The sequence below is a fragment of the Gopherus evgoodei genome, chromosome 1 (genome assembly GCF_007399415.2).
Source record: "Gopherus evgoodei ecotype Sinaloan lineage chromosome 1, rGopEvg1_v1.p, whole genome shotgun sequence".
Taxonomy (NCBI): Eukaryota; Metazoa; Chordata; order Testudines; family Testudinidae; genus Gopherus; species Gopherus evgoodei.
In genome coordinates, this window is record NC_044322.1 from 268,344,744 (window position 1) to 268,364,432 (window position 19,689).

The 19,689-nt window shown below is 44.6% G+C and overlaps 1 protein-coding gene and 1 non-coding gene across 12 annotated transcripts in view; both read right to left on the bottom strand.

Moving 5' to 3' along the window:
* RBFOX2 (RNA binding fox-1 homolog 2) overlaps positions 1-19,689 on the bottom strand; it is a 273,394-nt gene that overhangs the window by 161,305 nt on the left and 92,400 nt on the right. The window lies entirely within an intron of this gene.
* LOC115644670 lies at positions 10,353-10,455 on the bottom strand. The gene has a single exon (XR_003998585.1). It is a non-coding gene; the product is annotated as a U6 spliceosomal RNA (small nuclear RNA).

Here is a 19,689-nt window from a genome sequence, read left to right on the forward strand (position 1 = left end):
GACTTCTTATCATAACTGGTGCTCGTGAGAAGGGTCCCTGAAGAGGGATGGGGAGGGGAGCAGCGTAGGTTGTTGGGAGGTAAAGGAGATGGTATATCCTGATCGTATGATCTGACACCCATTGGTCTGTGGTTATTGACGCCCAGATACAATAGAATGGGTGAAGACGATGACCAAAATATGGGGCTAGACTGGGAGTAAGCACTGCCTAGTGAGGGACTCTCGATGAAAACTTCAAAATTGTGGCTTGGGCGTAGCCAATTGAGAACTCGACGGTTGAGACTGAGGTGCTCTCCGTTGCTATGAACATTGACGCTGTCTTTGGTTCTCATATAGTCGTTGCTGTTAGTTAGAAGAGGAATCTCTGGACCTCTGATAAGGTTACATCCCACCTGTCTCTTTGCAGGTGGGATGTAAATCCCCAAAGTGCATAGAGTGGCTCGAGAGTCTTTCACTGAGCAGAGCACCTCATCTGTCTTACTCGAGAACAGCTTTTCTCAGTCAATAGATAGGTCTTCGCCTTTCATTTGAAGTTCTTTAGGGATGCCCAAGGACTACAGCCAGGATGCCTGGCGCATCACTATGGCCGTGGTTCTGGCGGCTGTGTCCGTAATGTCCAAAGACGCTTGGAGAGCTGTTTTAGCGATGAGTTGACTCATTTACAATCGCCTGAAATTGTGATTGTTTTTCCTCAGGAAGCTCCACTGTGAACAAGCTAAGATTCCCATAAGTATCAATCATATTTAACCAACAAGGTTGAATAGCTGGCGACTCAGAATTGTAATGTCACCGAGGAGTAAACTTTTTGTCCAAAGAGGTTGAGCCTCGTGTTCCTTATTTTGTGGGGTCTGTCTAAACTGTTGTTGTTTGCCCTATTGATTAGCATTGACCATCAAGGAGTTGGGAGGCAAGTCCTTCAGCATGTCGGTGGAATTGAGGTTGGTGTCTGCCAGACTGTCTGCTGGTTCCAAAATTGCATCACTTATGGGCAGAGTGATTTTGGAAGTAGATGAAGGTTATAGAATTTGTACCAGCTTGTGCTGCTTTGTCTGCATTTCCTCTAACGGGATGTCCTGGCTTTGGGCAACCCACTTAAACAGTCCCTAGAACTGCGTGAAGTCATCCGCCGAGGTAGATGGCTGTGACATGATGGTGACAATGACTAACTAGCTACTTACCGTATTTCTAAAGGTCTGGCAAGAGTAGGGTGACCATATGTCCCATTTTTAAAGGGACAGTCCAGTTTTTTGGGATTTTTTCTTATATAGATGCCTCTTGCCCCCTACCCTGTCCCATTTTTTCCACCATTGCTATATGGTAACCTTAGGCAAGAGTGACGAACACTGCCCCAGAGCTCCACCTTCAGCCAAGGAGAGTTGAGAAGGAACTGGAGGGCTCGGGTTGTGCACACGCTAAATGTCGCACCAACAGCACCGCAAGACGCCTACTGAGCACGCGCGGCCACTGATACCGTAAATCTCTGATCAACGGTGTCGGGATATACCAACACCTGAAGTGGAGCACCCACAGGGACCGCACTCGAAGAAGAATCTTTATTTCTTCTGACTACAATGGCATTCTGTGCACTGGGTCTGCATATGAGGGATCACCCTGAGCCCTAGTCCCGCCCCCTCCCCCTTCTTTGAACACTGCGTTGCTTCATTTGAAATGACCTCTCCTATTGAACTGGGATTGTGGGCTCTGGGTAATAACTTTGGTTTCTCTGAGTCTGTTCCTGGCAGATTAAGAGCCTTACTTTAGGAATCATGTAGGGCCCTCTAAGGAGAGAAACATTGAGTCTTCACATGCACTAGTAACTACTGAAACTTTTCAAGCTCCTCCCCCACTAGGAATGTGCTGTGAAAGAAGAGAGCTGACAACTTATCTTTCTAGGAGTGGTCAGTGGATCACTGCTCTGGCCACAGGAATGATCCTGTTGAGACTGACAAAGACATAGAGCCATGTGACATCACAATGTAGATAAGCCCAAATCAAGGTAGGGCAAAGTCTTGACAGGTCTGACCTCATCTCTGGCCCAGGAGATTTACTCAGTTTTTGCAGCCCACTGATGGCTGCTAATGAATCAGTTGATAGAGTGAAGCTTACAGAGAAAGCCTTGAAGCAGTTCTCCTCAGAAAGCTTCCATCTTCCTGTCCTCTTTCACTTTCCTGGAACTCTAAATGCACAAATCAGCCAAGCTATACTGAGAGAGTTGATGAATTGACCTACAGGATCATGAGCTCAAAAAAGGCAGATTCACACCAATATGTAGATAAAGCTCCTATTAGGCTCTGAAACCTAGGGTATTCTCACCTTTGTTAAGGCTTCACTGATGGCAGTGGTATTGATGTGCTCTACTTGTTGGAAAAAGAAAATCAAGGTCTGAAAGCCAGAAAAGACTCATAGTTCTGTCTCCATTTGTCGGCTGGGAAGAACTATACCCATGTGTCTGGACTGGCACAGAATATCAAAGAAAAAAGATGTGGGTTATTGTTGTAAGAAATAAACTCTTGGCCAGTAGCAGATTATTTAAAAAAACAAAAAAAAAAACAAAACAGACATGTCAGGCACGGCTGTTTTATGAGAATCCCAGAACAGCAATGAAGCCAGTTGGACATAGAGGTTGTGAACTAACTGAGCAAAAGGTGTACAAACACCCTGAAAACAATGGGGCCCTGATCCTTCACTGGGATCGCAAGACAACAACAACAACAAATAAAAAAACCTGAGTTCAATGAAAAGATGACAAATGAGTAGCATCAGCATGGCAACCACTCTGCGTTTACCAAGGAATGGCCAGCGATCATATGGGCGCCGAAAGCTTTGGTGGCCTGATAAGCTCATCAATGACAGACATAAACTGAACATCAAGTCAGACTGCTTTACGGACCTAGCTAGGGATCGATCTGGGTGATGCTTGATCTCCAAGGCAGCTATGCCCCTTTGGGATTTCACAAGATGATGATGATGATGATATGAAACATCTCATCCTCTCTCTTCCAAGTGGCTTTACACATACTTTGAACAGGAGGATGACACGATGACATTTACTAAATTGACCTTCAGCCAAAATCATTCAAAAGTAATCTCCTAGAATTGAAATGCTATCACCTGAACTTGGCTAGCAGATTTCTTTCCTACCTCTTCCTATCACTGTGCCCAAATAACCAGCTTGCCACCAACCAACCAGTGTTCAAATCTCTCATCTCAACTATTGTAAAGCTATTCTTCTCTTGCCACTTTCAGGAATAAAACAGAAACAGGAAGTGATTTTTTAAAAAGGAACAAGCAGAAGCCATTTAAAACCAGCAAAAACAGGCAATGTTTATCAACACATTGTTGCATATTTTGGACATCAAGTTTAACTACATAGCACCCAGTATGATGGGGCCCTACTCCTAGCAGCTACTGAAATAATTATTAACAGCAGTACATTTCCTGGCCAATGGCACACTGGAAAAATATAGTTTTTTGTTCCTGCATTTTGCTTGAGGGAATAAGGAGCTGGGGAGAGAGAAGAGATTCAACAAATACATCTACAGAAAATAGCACAAGATCACGATGGGGGAGGGGAACAGAGGAACACTGACTGGGTGAGTAATGTGACTCATAACATAACCCCCAGAATTACAGAGCTTTCTCCTTCATGGTTTCATACATGTAGGCTCAAATGAGACTAGGCATTTCTTATCTCTTAAGAGACAGTACTCCCTAATATTCTGTTCTATATATGTTCTTACACTGCGTTCATCACCATAGCATCTGCATGCCTTCCAGCAGTGCATTAAACAACATGCCTAACATCAGTAACATGTTTGTTCTCTCATCCTCTCCCCACCAGAGGAGCATGTGCTGTGGATATTTTTATTATTATTTTATAAATCGGGTTGGTACTATCACCTATTATTAAGGATGCCCAACACTTCCCATTATAACACCTTGTTGTTAGTTGGTTACAACTTCAGCAAGCTATTGTTTGGGCTGAAATTTTCCATGTCAGGTGTGTGCCTCAGGCTGCCTTTTTTCTTTTTCTTTTTTTTGGTGGGGGGGGGGGAATTGGTTTACAACACAATTTCAGCCCAAACTGTTCCACGTTTCTGATGAAAAGCCTAGAGAAAAATATGGTGTTTTGCCCATGTTAAAAACATTCGGCTACTTTTCCTTTGAAATGGAATAGCACCCTCGTGCTTTGGAGCAGGGCCCTGAAATTTGGCAGTGGGTAGACTATTTGGGCCTATACCTTTTGTCATCCTTGTGAAAATTCACCCAAATTTGACAAAGTTATAAGCCTTTGAAAAGCCACAGTTCCCACACACTCAGCAGAGACTTCTTACCAGCTAAAACCTCCAATGATTGTCCTCACTGAGCATGTTACAGCCTCTCTCAGCTCCTAGTGCTGACCAGACCGTGCACGTGCCATCCACATAGAATGGCTGGGTATGCTCCAGCCCAGTGCCACAAGGGCAAAGCTGGACTTTCCATGTAATGGCTGTTCTAGGTTGGGATAGGACTGCGCACCCAAACTGAAAGCAGGGAACCTGGCTCAGCTGCACTCTCAACTATCCCCTGCGGGCAGCCTGGCAGCATACAAAAGGAAAGTGCCTGGTTTGAATGCAGAGGGAACAGAAGTCAGACAGTGGTTAGGGAAAGGAGTAGATGTGGGACAAGAAGTCTGGTGAGACTAAGACTGCAGTGGGATACTGGGGGAAAGAGAAACTGACTGCAACGGGCTGGACAAGATTGCTGGGCTGGGTGAAGCTGATGATGGAAATGGAGGGGACTGGGAGACAGCTGGCAGGGGCACATGCAGAGATCAGACAAGTTGTTGGAGAGAAGGGGAGACTTAGATTGGCTGGACAAGGAGGCTGGGACTAGGAACCAATATGTGAGGGGAATGGGGCAGGGAGAAGATAGACTGAGCTGAAAAGAAATTGAAGTGCCAAGGGTACGGGATGGTGGGGGAGAAGAGAGGGAATGGGACTAGGAGACAGGATGGGAAAGGGTAAATTGAAACTAACTGAGCAAGGATATGGAGTGGTGAGGAGGAAATTGGGATTCTGACAACGAACCCGGAGGGGGAGACTAGGATTGGGAAAAGACACTGGAATAAGTCTGATGAGGGGAGATTGGGACTAGGCAGACAGTCAAGGAGAAGGAACTGAAGTAGGAAGAGCTAGGGCTGGGGACAAAGGGCTGGGACAGAAGGGGTCAAGTTTGGGAGGTACAGCCACAAGAGTCTGTGACCACTAGGGCAGTGGTTTTCAACCAGGGGTCCGAGGCTCCCTGGGGGGCCTTGAGCAGGTTTCAGGGGGGCCGTTAAGAGGGCCAGCATTAGACTCACTGGGGCCCAGGGCAGAAAGCTGAAGCCCTGCCGCATAGGGTTGAAGCCTGGGCCCTCAGCCCTGCTACCCGAGGTTGAAGCCAAAGCCTGAGCAATGTAGCTTTGTGGGGGCTCCTGTGGCATGAGGCTCTCCAGGCAATTGGCCTCCTTGATATCCCCTAATGCCGGCTCAGGCTTTTATATGCAGAAAATCAGTTGTGGTGGCACAGGTGGGCTGCAGAGTTTTTATAGCATGTTGGGAGGGCCTCAGAAAGAAAAGGGTTGAGCATCCCTGCACTAGGACACATTCGCCTCCTGAGCCTGGAAAGGAGCCTAAAGTCTCACCATTCCTTTATTGTCAACATATACCTGGGAAATCATCTGGCAAAGCGTACGTCTAATCCCCCTTCTAGTGCTTGTCACAATCGTGTTCTGCTATCAGTTACGTCAACTGACAGAGTAGCTCAAGCGGCAGAGGTCTGTGCTCTGGGCTTACAGATTCCAACCCTGCTGATGAACCATGTGGGTGCCAATAAGATGCTACAGGATGGAACTTGTTTGTTTGCTTTAAAAAAAAACAACCACCTAGGAATTTACGTACAAAAAATATGTTAAAAAGTTACTGAGAGGTTGCAATATCAAGGACTCAAAAATCAGGAAATATCAGAATTAAGGTTGCCTGTGCAACCTTAATTCAGTCTCCTTGTACACATGTATTATGATACAGTATATGATCACATATGGGAAAAAAAACTAGGATCTTTGTCTCATTTAGCACAGAGGATCACAGGCACTGACTTTCTCCTCGGGGATGCTCAATCCCCGCTCCACCCCAAGCCCCCAGTACTCCACTCCACCCCATCTCTTCTTACCCCTGCTCTGCCTCCACCCTGTCTCTTCCCACCTCATTCTATCTCCTCCCCTGAGCGTGCCCCGCCTCCTCCTGCCCTGCCTCTCCTCCTTCTCCCCCCCCCCCCGCGCCTCCTGCCCATTGCTGAACACGGCGAGGAGCTGATTGGTGGGGCCTGCTGGTTGGAGTACCCAAAGAGCTGGGACCTATGGACAGAATGGACCTGCTCTGGAGATGGATCAGGTCTGTGTAGCAAAGGAAGCTGTTGCCTGTAGAACCCCTACCTCATTTGTTGCAGAAGTTGGAAGGTGGATAGTGAATAAGGCATGGGACTACAGGAAGAGAAAGAAGGCTCTCATGGTCAAGGCAGTTGAATGCTGCCCTGGAGAACTGGATTCTATCCCTGCCTCTGACACAGTTTCTCTATGATATTGGACAAGACACGTTAACCAAACTTTTCACAGGTGATAATTGACTGTAGTTCCTCTTTTCCGGGTGCCCAAACTGATACCCTAGGGTCTGATTTGTAGAAGTGCTGAGCTGTAACTGAAATCAATGAGAGCTGTGCTTTGAACATATTAAGTGCTACACAATACTAAGTAATGGAAATAATAACACCCCCTGCACTTCACAAGGGTGTAGTGAAAAATCAAATGACTGTGATGCACTCAGATACTACATTAAGGAACACCATAGAAAATCCCATAAGGAAATTAATGAACAATGAGGATAAAACAAAATATTGAATAGCTGCTCAGAAACTGAACACCTTCCATCCTGTGCACTGAATGAGAATGTGGGCCTATGGAAAACATACCATAATGCATATGCCTAAATGGGAGAATTAAGGTTCAATTCTGCAATTCCCTAACATTGGGGCACTTGACTTTGCAACAAAGTTCTATTAACGTAGCTTTCTGTACAGTATTTATACACACCCCCACACACAAGGTTTAAATTAGAGAAGACAAGGTCTAAGAAATATCAGATCTATGCTTTATTTTCAAAGATCTCATTTAATTGGTTTATTTTGAGAAACACTTCTTATGCCCTCAGTTCACTACCCAAAGAAAACAAATAGAACTATAATGTGTTTTATAGATCAGCATTTACATATTTAACAAAGCCCCATGCAATTCCAACCATCCTTTCAATGTTTTCAGAGATCCAGCCCCTAGCACAGTATGTAAAAAGTTCAGAGGCATGGATGGCCACTTGCTATGTGACTATATATACTGCGTCCTGTGAAAAAGAACCTGTGCTGATCATACTATGCACTGGCACTAACCAACCTCATGCAAGAGGACAAATGAAAGAAAGACATGGCATGAGCAGAAGTATGTTGCTAAGGCCCAGCGTTGGCAGCAGAATTGGTTTTCTAGTCCCCAGGGTGCTAAAGCTGATGAGCTGAACACCTAGGGGGAGGGAAAAGAAAAATGATTCTATGCAATCCAAAGAGAGACTCTAGAGCAAGCTCCCCTTGCAGTGAAGACAGGGCAAATGAAACACAGATCAAAAAGAAAAAGGAGACAAAGGAAGAAATATTACAAATGACTTGGTAAGCTAGCAGACACCACTCCTGCTTGCAAAGCAAATAGTCATTAGAGATCTGGGGAAGGGCTTCATTTCCACAGAGATTGGGTGAAAGAAATATGCACTGTGAAGCCAGTCCTCTCACAAACACTCAGCATGCACCCTGTGCACAGCTGGGAGAACAGAGGAAATTATCTAGAGACACTATAATCTCTCAGAGATCAGAGCTATGAATCCAGTGCTTTCCTATCAGGAGCCTAGCAACAACATGGACCTCTGCTCCGTTAGTCCCTCCTGTCTTTGATGGCTTCAACCGTCTCAGAGAATGGGAGGAAGGGTAGATTGATCAAACTGCTTGCTGGAGTTGCTGCTCTTTCTTCTGACCTTTTATATTCCAGCATATATTCAGCAAGGCAGCACCTGCGTAACTCTTCAGTCTACATCCTGCACTCTATAAAGCACTCCTGAGCATAAAGTGACCCTACATTTGTACCACGTGATTCATTGTATACAAAGGGTTAAGGGCCATACCTCTGATGTCTAATGCGAGGGTAAGGCTTTTCTATTTAAAAAGCAACTAAGGGCTGGTCTGTCTACACACACTTGCTCTCGTTTAACTACATCAATTTCCGAAAATCTGTTTTGGCGCAAGCCTGTGTGTGGACACTTACTGTGGAATAAAATTTGATTGAACTAAACATGGGTCAGATTGAGAAAAAAAAATTGGCGCACACTTCCAAACTCGGCCCACAGACTAAGCGACACCCACACAAGAGACTGCTCACAATAGATTGTACAGACATTCAGAACATGATTGTGCATGTACTTTGTGCTCTTTTGGGTACAAAGAAACCCATGGACTTTGCTGTGCTCCTTGGGCTTGGCTTCCCATTGGTAAGGACATACCCACTGGGCTTTTTGTGCTTGACCCTCCAGAGTGTGTGGGAAGGCCTCAGATGTACTGCTCCTTGGGTTTAGCTCACTCTTGATTGGTGGGTAGGAAAAAGGGTGGTGTCTCCAAACCGACATGTTCATGGTTCAAAAATGAGCTGTCACTTGCAGTTCTTCATAATATGATCTTCCCTTTCCTTTCTTACATGCTTTGACAAGCCGTTCAGTAGTTAATACTTTCAATGGCAAAACATCCCTGGGTACCTCAGTTAGCCCCCACTGAGATGAATGGGGCAGTTAATGGCTTTTAGAGATATCCTTTCAGATCAAAAATACAGGTAGACATCACTGCATTAGTTCGCCTCAAAAATATGAGCCAAGTATACCACAATAACCATAACAGCTAGAGACTTGGGACTTGTCTACACTTGGAAATTTAACCAAACAGCTATTCCAGAATAGTTAGTTCATTATAATCCCTGTGTAGACACACTTATTCCAGAATGAGTGTCCATACTGCGGCTTATACTAAAATAGCTATTCCAGAATAGCTACTTTGTTAAATTTTCAAGTGCAGACAAGCTCTTATTTACACTTCAAGTGAAAGCTTAAATTCAGGCAAATAAGGCAGCAGCAACACATAAGCGCTAGTATGCTGTTCTGGTACACAGCAGGTGGATCTGAGCCACAATGCTACAGTCAGTAGCACAAAGCAGCTTTAGCTAGATCGATCCTAGCCATTTTTATTCTAAATTATAAGTGTCCAGACACGGACTCGGACCAAACTAAGTCTGTTTTAATTCACACCTTTGCTTATTTTCAGCTCAAGAGTGCACAAGGAAAAAGCTGGGATGTCAGGGCCACCAACACTTCTTTCCTTTCCTCACCACAAGCCTCCGGTGGACTGCAGCAGCCGGACTCCCATCAGACTTCATCCTTGGTTAGTCTTCTATAAAGAATATTATCCTTTCTGAGTTTGACCATTACGTGTTTAGCCTGCCCTACACTGCCAGTGCCTCACAGCAGACTTTGTAGAACTGCATACACCACACTGTAACACTATTAAGATAAATAGTGTTTCTTACTACTATAACTGTGCAGTTCCACTGTTAGCCTGCCTTCTCAGCTTCTCACACCACAGCCAGCAGTTTCCCACAGATTAGGTCATCATGTTAGATTTTAAATTTCCCACTCTCTGGATCTCTACAGCCCAGAATGCACTGCATCCTACAAAGGCTTTATTTAAAATATCCTGTGACACGTTACAAGCTAGAGAGTACAGATCAGCAAGCAGGAAATTTAATTTGAATGTGGAGTATGATGATGGCTCATTAAAAGGAGGCAGCAGTTATAACCCCCAAGCTATTGTGTTCTGGCTACTGTACTGTTCTGGGCTGGATTCTACTCTGCACTCACAGTTAGAGAAAAGTGCAGTTCCTTTGTATTTTATTTCATTGCATTATTTACCAAATACAATGTGGCAGTGTCCAGTGTTGCAGGATCACTTAAGAAAAGATCATACTGTAATGTGCATGCACAAGGGACAATGTTGTGATTGCCGTTGGAACCTTAACTGTAGATTTCCTGGCTTGTGCATTTAAAACCTCAAATTTAACATTGTATTAATCTAGCTTTATACACTAAATTAAGGAATGACTCAGTACAAATCTCCATGGATCTACAGATTCTAATGTTCTATGCACAAAAGACACTGAACAGAGAAAATACAGCACAGGGAATAGAAAGAGCCATGACCACAAAATATGGAAACGCTTCACGAATTTGCATGTCATCCTTGCGCTGGGGCCATGCTAATCTTCTCTGTATCGTTCCAATTTTACTGTATGTGCTGCTGAAGCAAGCAAGAAACCAGAGCCCAATTACAGCATGGATATGGCACAGCAGACTCAGAGTCAGATCAGATAGGTAACTCTGGATTCCTAGTTTTTGCCACTGAAGGATACATGGTAAAGGGTAGAATAGCTCACTGGTTTGAGCATTGGCCTGCTAAACCCAGGGTTGTGAGTTCAATCCTTGAGTGGGCCATTTAGGGAACTGGGGTAAAAATCTGTCTGGGGACTGGTCCTGCTCTGAGCAGTGGGTTGGACTAGATGACCTCCTGAGGTCCCTTCCAACCCTGAAGTCAGTGTGAGACAAAAGCATAAGAGGGACTGTAGGATGCACTGGGAGGCAAAGGCTTCTGTGGGGGTGGGAAGAGAGAGACCATCCCCAAAGAACAAGGGTCACAGAAAATTCCCTCCACATTGTGCCAGGGAGAAAAGAATGTTACTGGTTACCCATTTTTGAATTAACATACTTGGTGCAATAAAGAGCCCTGAGCACTAGTTTAGCAGCTGAAACCCTTTAAACACCTCAGTTTAACTATAATCCTACTAAAGCAATAGTGGATCTGGGAGTTTGGGGTGGAGATAAGAGGAAGAGTGGTACATACAGCATAAAGGAAGAAAATGTTCTTCAATCTCATAGACTCATAGGTCAGAAGGGACCAATATGATCATCTAGTCTGACCTCCTGCACAAGGCAGGCCACAGAACCCTACCCATCCAATTTTATAACAACCCCTAACCAAGGACCAAGTTATTGAAATCCTCAAAATTGGTTTGAAGACCTCAAGCTGCAGAGAATCCACCAGCAAGTGACCCGTGCCCCACGCTGCAGGGGAAGGCGAAAAACCTCCAGGGCCCCTGCCAATCCGCCCTGGAGGAAAATTCCTTCCCGACCCCAAATATGGCAATCAGCTAAACCCTGAGCATGTGGGCAAGACTCACCAGCCAGCACCCAAGAAGGAATTCTCTGCAGTAACTCAGTTCCCATCCCATCTAACATCTCCCCGCAGACCATTGAGCAGACCTATCTGGTGGTAATCCAAGATCAATTGCCCAAATTAACGATCCTATCATAACATCCCCTCCATATACTTATCAAGCTTTGTCTTAAAGCCAGAAAAGTCTTTTGCCCCTACTACTTCCCTCGGAAGGCTGTTCCAGAACTTCACTCCCCTAATGGTTAGAAACCTTCGTCTAATTTCAAGTCTAAACTTCCTAATATCCAATTTATACCCATTCGTCCTCGTGCCTACATTAGTACTAAACTTAAATAATTCCTCTCCCTCCCTAACGTTAACCCCCCTGATATATTTATATAGAGCAAGCATATCCCCCCGCAGCCTTCTTTTGGCCAGGCTAAACAAGCCAAGCTCTTTGAGTCTCCTTTCATAAGGCAGTTTTTCCATTCCTCGGATCATCCTTGTAGCCCGTCTCTGAACCTGTTCCAGTTTGAATTCATCCTTCTTGAACATGGGACACCAGAACTGCACACAGTATTCCAGATGGGGTCTCACCAACGCCTTATATAACGGTACTAACACCTCCTTATCCTTGCAGGAAATACCCCGCCTGATGCATCCCAAAATCGCATTTGCTTTTTTAACAGCCGTATCACATTGGCGACTCATAGCCATCCTGCTATCAACCAGTACCCCAAGGTCCTTCTCCTCCTCCGTCGCTTCCAACTGATGCGCCCCCAACGTATATCCAAAATTCTTATTATTAATTCCTAAGTGCATGACCTTGCACTTTTCACTATTGTATTTCATCCTATTTCTATTACTCCAGTTTACAAGGTGGTTCAGATCTTCCTGAATAGTATCCCTGTCCTTCTCCGTGTTAGCAACACCCCCCAGCTTTGTGTCATCCGCAAACTTCATTAGCACATTCCCGCTCTTTGTGCCAAGGTCAGTAATAAAAAGGTTAAATAAGATCGGTCCCAAAACCGATCCTTGAGGGACTCCACTAGTGACCTCCTTCTAGCCTGACAGTTCACCTTTCAATACGACCCGCTGGAGTCTCTCCTTTAACCAGTTCCTTATCCACCTTATAACTTTCATATTCATCCCCATCTTTTCCAATTTAACTAACAGTTCCCCATGTGGAACCGTGTCGAACGCCTTACTGAAATCTAGGTAAATTATATCTACCGCATTTCCTTTATCTAAGTAATCCGTCACCTTCTCAAAGAAGGAGATCAGATTGGTTTGGCACGATCTACCTTTAGTAAATCCGTGTTGCAATTCGTCCCAATTACCATTGACCTCTATGTCCTTAACTACTTTCTCCCTTAAAATTTTTTCCAAGACCTTACATACATTTCCAAAACCAGTCCTTCTCCCAGGATCCACAAGAGCAGCAGGTCACAATCACTCCCATTTAAAGATGAAGCAAACCTCTAGCATGAGACTCTTTTGGCTGACGCATTGGCAGGCCATATCCCTTACACCCAGAACTGTTACACACACACACACACACAGGAAGTAGAGCAGGGGTACTGATGTCTGCTCCCAAACTTCAGCCAATCTACACTGGAGCTGGAGGTGTAATTTCCGGATATACACGTATTAGTTTTGATCCAGCTAATGTGCTAAAAATAGCAGTGTAGCTACAGCAGCATGAGCTGTAGAAGGGGCTAGCCACCCAAGTACCAATCCAGGGTGCTGGGCATGATTGTACTGGAACTGGCTAGCTGTCCTGCTGCCTGCACCACTGGGGCTACACTGGTTCTTCTAGCACACTCGGTTGATCAAAGCTAGCATGTGTACTGTACACCTATCTGAGCTGGAAATTACCAGTCCAAAGTAGGAGCACCCATAGTCAGTGGGGAGCTATCACATCATTGTCACTTATTAGCTAAAATCAGTACTAGCACCACTGAGCAGCTTCTCACTTCACCCCATCCAGCAGATTAAGCAGCAGTCTTATCTGCTCCACAAGAAAATGCCTATCTAGCCCTCCTAGGCAAAACCGGTGGCCACATTCAGGGCCCAAAATATGTGGTTGGAGAAGAAAGGAGATTTAAAAGTTGAAATCTTTTAAAATTAACGGGGCCAACCCTATAAAAACAAGCAAGTGTGCATTCCCCAGCATGTGTATGTTACCCTATGATTACAAAGATAGAGTGTGTGCACAATGGAAGAACGTAAAAAGCAGCAAAACCCGTCTGTGTTCCAAGGCTTCCTTTGTTTTCCAAATAAACCGGAGGGAAGGGCTGGGAGAGGGGAGATGTGATTTCAAAAATGACAGTGACAGAACCCCATAACTTCCCCAGTAATGAATATATTAAACTTTTGACCTGATTATCCTTAAATCAAATGCAGGAGCCTGCAATCTTGGGCATATGGGTAACAGAGCCAAGGGCAAACAACAGATTTCAAGGGTACCAAGGAGCAGAGAGAATTACAAATCCTAGCCAAGCAGCCGAACAGCTGACTACTCCAGAGAAAATTTCAGAATTTGTTCAGAGGATGAAAAATTATGTATATTTTATAAAACTAGCTAGATATTTATCATCTCACATGCATTTTTCCTGTCACTATATCCCATAATCCACCAGGAATTCCTGTAATCCTGGCACCTCTGATAAAAGCATCCTTGCATCTGGCCACATACTCCCCAATTACAATGCTAATTCTCCCTTGATCATATTCTCTTCTCCTGACATTTGAGGATCAAACTTCTTTCTACCCTGTACACCCCCAGGGTGCCCCTCAGTCATACCAAAATTCCACAAAGCATAGGAAGTAGCCCAGGAACAGCACAGGTCCTACAGGTACTAGAGAATGAGGGTAATTCCACAAAGAATTCTCTCTCTGAGGCACCTGCTGAAAAACATACAAGTTCAGAGGGATCTCACTGAGGGAAAAGTCTGTTTAAAATTCAGTTACCAATACAATTTTTTCAAATGGAAGCTAAAGCCTACTGTGTGTAGGGGCTGCAGAGTGCTGAGCCCTAAGGGGAAGGCCACTCATGCTAGCACAGAATCTCTCAGCTTTCCACTCCTTATATGTGCAAAGCGTGTAAGCCCTCACACACACAACCCTCTACTCACCCAGAGGTACATCATGTCAGCCGGGGCTGTTCAAACCCAGCAGAGAGGTGATCCTGGAACGCAAAAGGCTCCTCAGTAAAAAGTAGAGACAAAGGGTTTAAAAAAAATCCAAATTGCTCAGTTTAAGGATTAAAAAGTGTCTCGCCTCTTCCTCCCCCCTCCTCCTCCAACACTGTTTGGCTCTTCTGTGCTCTCTCTCTCTCTCTGGGAGTTCCCAGCCCTGTGTGTCTGTACTGGCGTGCAGAGCACACACTCTGCATTTGCCTCCAGGGAATTTCTCTCTGTCATTCTGCTTCTAAAAACACAATCACAGCCTCACAAGATTCTTGCAAAAGGCAGGGATGGGTGGGGTTAGTAATAAATCCAGACCAACTCCTAATGCCAGAGTGTGCTTACTTTAGAAATGGGTTCTTTAAACATGAATGAAGCAGTGAACTACTCTCCAAGGTCAAGGAGGATGAGAGCAAGTCCTCCCCTCTCTACAACTCCCTTCCCTTAGTTTCCTCTCCAGGAGTCATCCATAAACCTAGAAACTGTGCACAGATCTATTCCTGCAACATCTTAGCCTGCGACTATAAGCCAACTTTAGTCAACATACAAAGCTTAGTCATAATTCAGTAGCTCTATGTATGTATAGTATGCCACTTACAGGGACCCAGGCAGAGAACAAATCTTGGGAACCCTGAACCTAATAAGATGGTGCATACAGTGTGCCAGGCACCCGAAAGTTACAAAGAGAGAGAGAGAGAGAGAGAGAGAGAGAGAGAGAGAGAGAGAGAGAGAAGATCAGGGTGGGATCAGAAGGGGAGAGAATCAAAAGATAAAAGGGTTTAAAAATCTGCTTTTGCAGGTGGCTTTCTATGGGAATATTTTACAACCTTTGATATCACTAAAGGGAACAAAGCAGCTGGCTTGGCTCCTGATTCATGGAGAATATTGAGTTTCAATTGCCCTGGGGCTCTGCTCCCCCTAAAATCAGCTGAGGTTAGCACCCTCTTGCTTACTGCATTCAGATCCCCATCCTAAATTTGAGTTTTACAAACACCTACCAATCAGGAGCCAGCCCTTGCAGAGGTGCACGGCACAAAAGACACTCTTCTTGAACTCCCAGCACCGGTCTGAAAAGACATGAGCCAACAAGTCCTTCTCCTCCACACTATACCCCCAATCCCATCCCCCATGCTTATAGGACAAATGTCACTTCTCATCTAGCTAGCCTGTTAAAACTGCTGTTCCAAACTAGGAAAACGGGTTTATCTCCCCATATTGGGATGCAGAATTACCTTGCCTCACTAGGCCCCAAATGACAAACCTCACTTGGCCTCTCTTCTAATGCAAGAGCCTGTATTTTAACTGAATTAGATCAAGAGGCAGAGACAATGGTCTCCTTGGAAATGTGTGTTTGGAATAAATATTTTTATCTCGGCAGAAGAAATAGAAATCTCACACCACCCCTGCTCCTTATCCTTACATATAAATTATATACATAAATAGGGCTCAAAGTGGAAACAGCAGAGGTATTCTCCCAACTCACCCACACAAGAGCCCCCTATCTAGGGTGACAAAATGAAATGCCACCAGAGCAATTTGTGAAAATGTTCAAAGTATACTCACATATGCTCTGCTGGACTCATCAAACTTGATTCCCCCTCAGTAGGGTTCAGATACACCATGGACTAGGCTGGATTATGGTATAGGCACAACAAGCACATGCCTAGGGCCCTTTTTTCCAGAATCATAGACCAAGAGAGAAAGAAATAAAAAATAATATCAAAACGTCAGGGGGATGAGGTGTTTTGTTTCTGACCTCATAGCTGCAAAGAAAAGCTAGACAGTGTGACCAGGACGGAAGAAATGCAGTGATTTCTCAGCATCCACTAAAGCCAGGGAGGAAGCCACCTGGCCCAGTGCCCACTACCAGAACACACTAGGCTGTGGAGAATGTGCATAGGGTTGGCCCAGGGAGGCTTTTACGTCCCACTGGGTTGTGCACAATTGGCTCCCCATTGGTGCGGCTAAAATAATCTCTTGGGCCTTGTGACTCCACAGGTCAGATGGGAGAATACCACCTTTTTTCCCGTCCAAACATCACCCAGTCATGACATCAAACTGAGCTGTCACTCTCGGAAGATATTATAATCTGCACTATGACCCTTCTGCTTCTTTCTTACATGCACTGAATAGCAGTGAAATAGTTAAAAATGCTCACATTAACATCACTGGACATCTCAGTTAACATTTCACTGACATGCGTGGGACATGTTTACATCTCTGGGAGATATTACTTCAGGCTGTCTGCAGATTCAGGAGGGCATCCCAGCATTGGTTTGCACCTGGGTCACTTTTTCAAGATTTTATTCACAACCATGACGGCTAGAGACTTATGATTTTTTTTTAAATGAAAGCTGGAGATTCTGGAATACAATAGCACAGCTTATAAAAACACGAAGCAGTTCACTGACCAAGCACAACCCAAGCAAATTCAAGATCCACACATAAATGTATTTTTAGGAGAGATTTTAAAAGACGAGTGCCTAAAATTATGCTCCTAAATAGGTGACCTGATTTTCAAAAGTCCTGAATACCCAATAGCTCTCTAAGGCAAAAAACTACCCTGCATTTTTTCAGCCTGTCTCACCCCTTGGGTCCATTTCACAAGACAGGAACAGTAAGGGAAAGCCTGTGCCTTGAAAGCTGGATTTCAATTTGACAACTGGTTTCAAGACAGCTCCATAACTCCACTGCTGCACAAAGCACATTCAGCCTCCAAAGCAACATCTGGAACTCAAGTCTAAAACCCCTTTTTCAACAATGATCAAATACAAAATCATCCTGTCACCAGCAGTACTCAGTCAGAACCTCTCCACTGGAGGAAAACTTGGAGGTTTTTTTAGGGCCAGTTGGCCCCTTGTCACCAAGACCTCATACGGTTTGACCATTCTTTAGTGGGGCTACAAAATCACACTACCTACTTGCCATGAATACTATCTGACACCTTATCAGGAAAAGATGATGTAAGAAATCCAGACCCTCCTGGCAATAAAGATACCATACCCCTGAAACTAGACCCAAGAGGGATAATTCCTGGTAGCCAAAAAAAACAGGAGGGCTGGATCTCAGATACCTAAATCACTATTTACTTAGGGACAATTCCAGACCATCACCCTGGGAGAGATCATGCTTCTTTTAGAAGAAGGTGACCAATTATTACATGCTCTGGACCATGCACACAAGGATAATTCTTAAGCAACAGAAGTGTATCAGATTTCCAAAGTACAGCACCACTACCATTTTCCTGTTTTGCCTTTTGGGGTGGTGCTGCCACTCAGTGTTGTTACAAAAAGGTTGGCTGTAATTGTGGCCTGCCTACAATGGCTGGGTGTGCATGTTCCACACAATATTCTTGATTACCAAGTACCTGCCAGGGAGGGAGGGAAGGAGGGAGAGAGAATGTGACTGCAGATTGACTGAGCTGCTCCATTACAGATACTCATGAATGGTCTCTGGATCAGGGAGTCGTGCGATCAGAACTTACTCAAGTTGTGGGATACTTGAGGTTTCTCTTTGCCACTCACGTTACTCATCTTCTCATGGCACTGAGTATGCCAGATTAACAAGGCTCATCCACAGTGGAATCAGGCTCCTGCATGATGGACGGCTCGTAAGTATGGTGTTGGATCATCATGGTTTACCAGGGCACCTCACTCCATCCTAATCTGAGAATTTTCTCCTTTACAGCTAAGCTCTCACATGTGTCAAAATCTGTAGGCATGGTGTCTCCACCCCACTTTATTTTATAATGCTGTTATCTAGGGTGACCAGATGTCCTGATTTTATAGGGACAATCCCAATTTTTAGGTCTTTTTTTTATATAGGCTCCTATTACCCCTCACCCCCGTCCCGATTTTTCACACTTGCTGTCTGGTCACCCTATACTAATAGGACTATGTCTAAATGGCTATGATTGCATTTATGACTTCACTGGCCAGAAACCATTGCTCACTAGATGCACTGCCTGCCTCAGAGATGTTTCCCTCACAGACCCCTAACATGGTTATATTTGCAGAACATATGAGAAATAAAAATCACACAAGACAGCGACAGGTAGGAAGAGAATCTAAGGTCTCTCTGTTCCCAGTCCCAGGCTCTACTCACTAAACCACACTACCTAATTATATGACACCATCCCCATACAAAAGAGAAATTGAAGGATTAATAAGGAAAATGAGAGAAGAATATAAAGAGGTTTAAACAAATATTTTATATTCATAGAGCATCTTCTATCCTGAAGGATGTCAAAGGATATCACAGCCAAAGTTTCACATTCTCTGGCGGTGAAATGCAGCCATCCTTGGGGTAAATTTAAGCAGGGAGGGCCACGACCTTATATTTTGCTAGCCATAAGTGCAAGTGACATGGGGGCGGAGAGGAACAAACGGGGGGCAGGATCTGCGGTGGGGGGAAGTAGTGTGGAGGTGGGGCCTCAGAGGAATGGGTGGCACAAGGGCAAAGCCTCGGGAAGAAGGGGAGAGGGGAAAGGGCCACAGTTCAGGCACCATTGCCCCCCCCCACACACACGTTTAGGGAGCATCCTTCGCCTCTGAATCCAAGCAGTTTTAACACCACACAGCAACTCCACTCAACATTTTACAACAGGACACAAAACAGATCATATTTTATTTGATATTTAGATTGGCAGAATGTAATGACCCAAATAGGAATATGGCCAGGAAGTGGACAGAGTTGCCACCCTTATTCTTGTAAAAAGTGTTATAGGATACTTAATCAGGAGGAGCAGTCAGCCTTTGTTTTAAAAGGCCCTGTTTACACAACAAACATAACCACATCCAGGTGCCAAGATACAATATTGTTGTCCTCTAATCTAGGTAAAATCTGTAGAATACAAGGGACCTAACCACATTGTATATACACAGATTATTTAATCAGGCTAAAGATTTGACTACACCCAGGTGGAGGCACGTGGACATGTCTAAGGTTTTAGCCCGATTACATGACCTGTTTACAATAACCACAAGCCCTATCTACACTACAAAATTTTAACTATAACGTAACCCGTTCAAAAATTTCCACCATGTTGTAGCCAGGCTCCCGATGCAGTTATTTTTTTTGTATCTCAGATGGGCTAAGTCTTGGCCAAACTAAAGCATCTCCATCAGCAGCCCCATAGGGACAT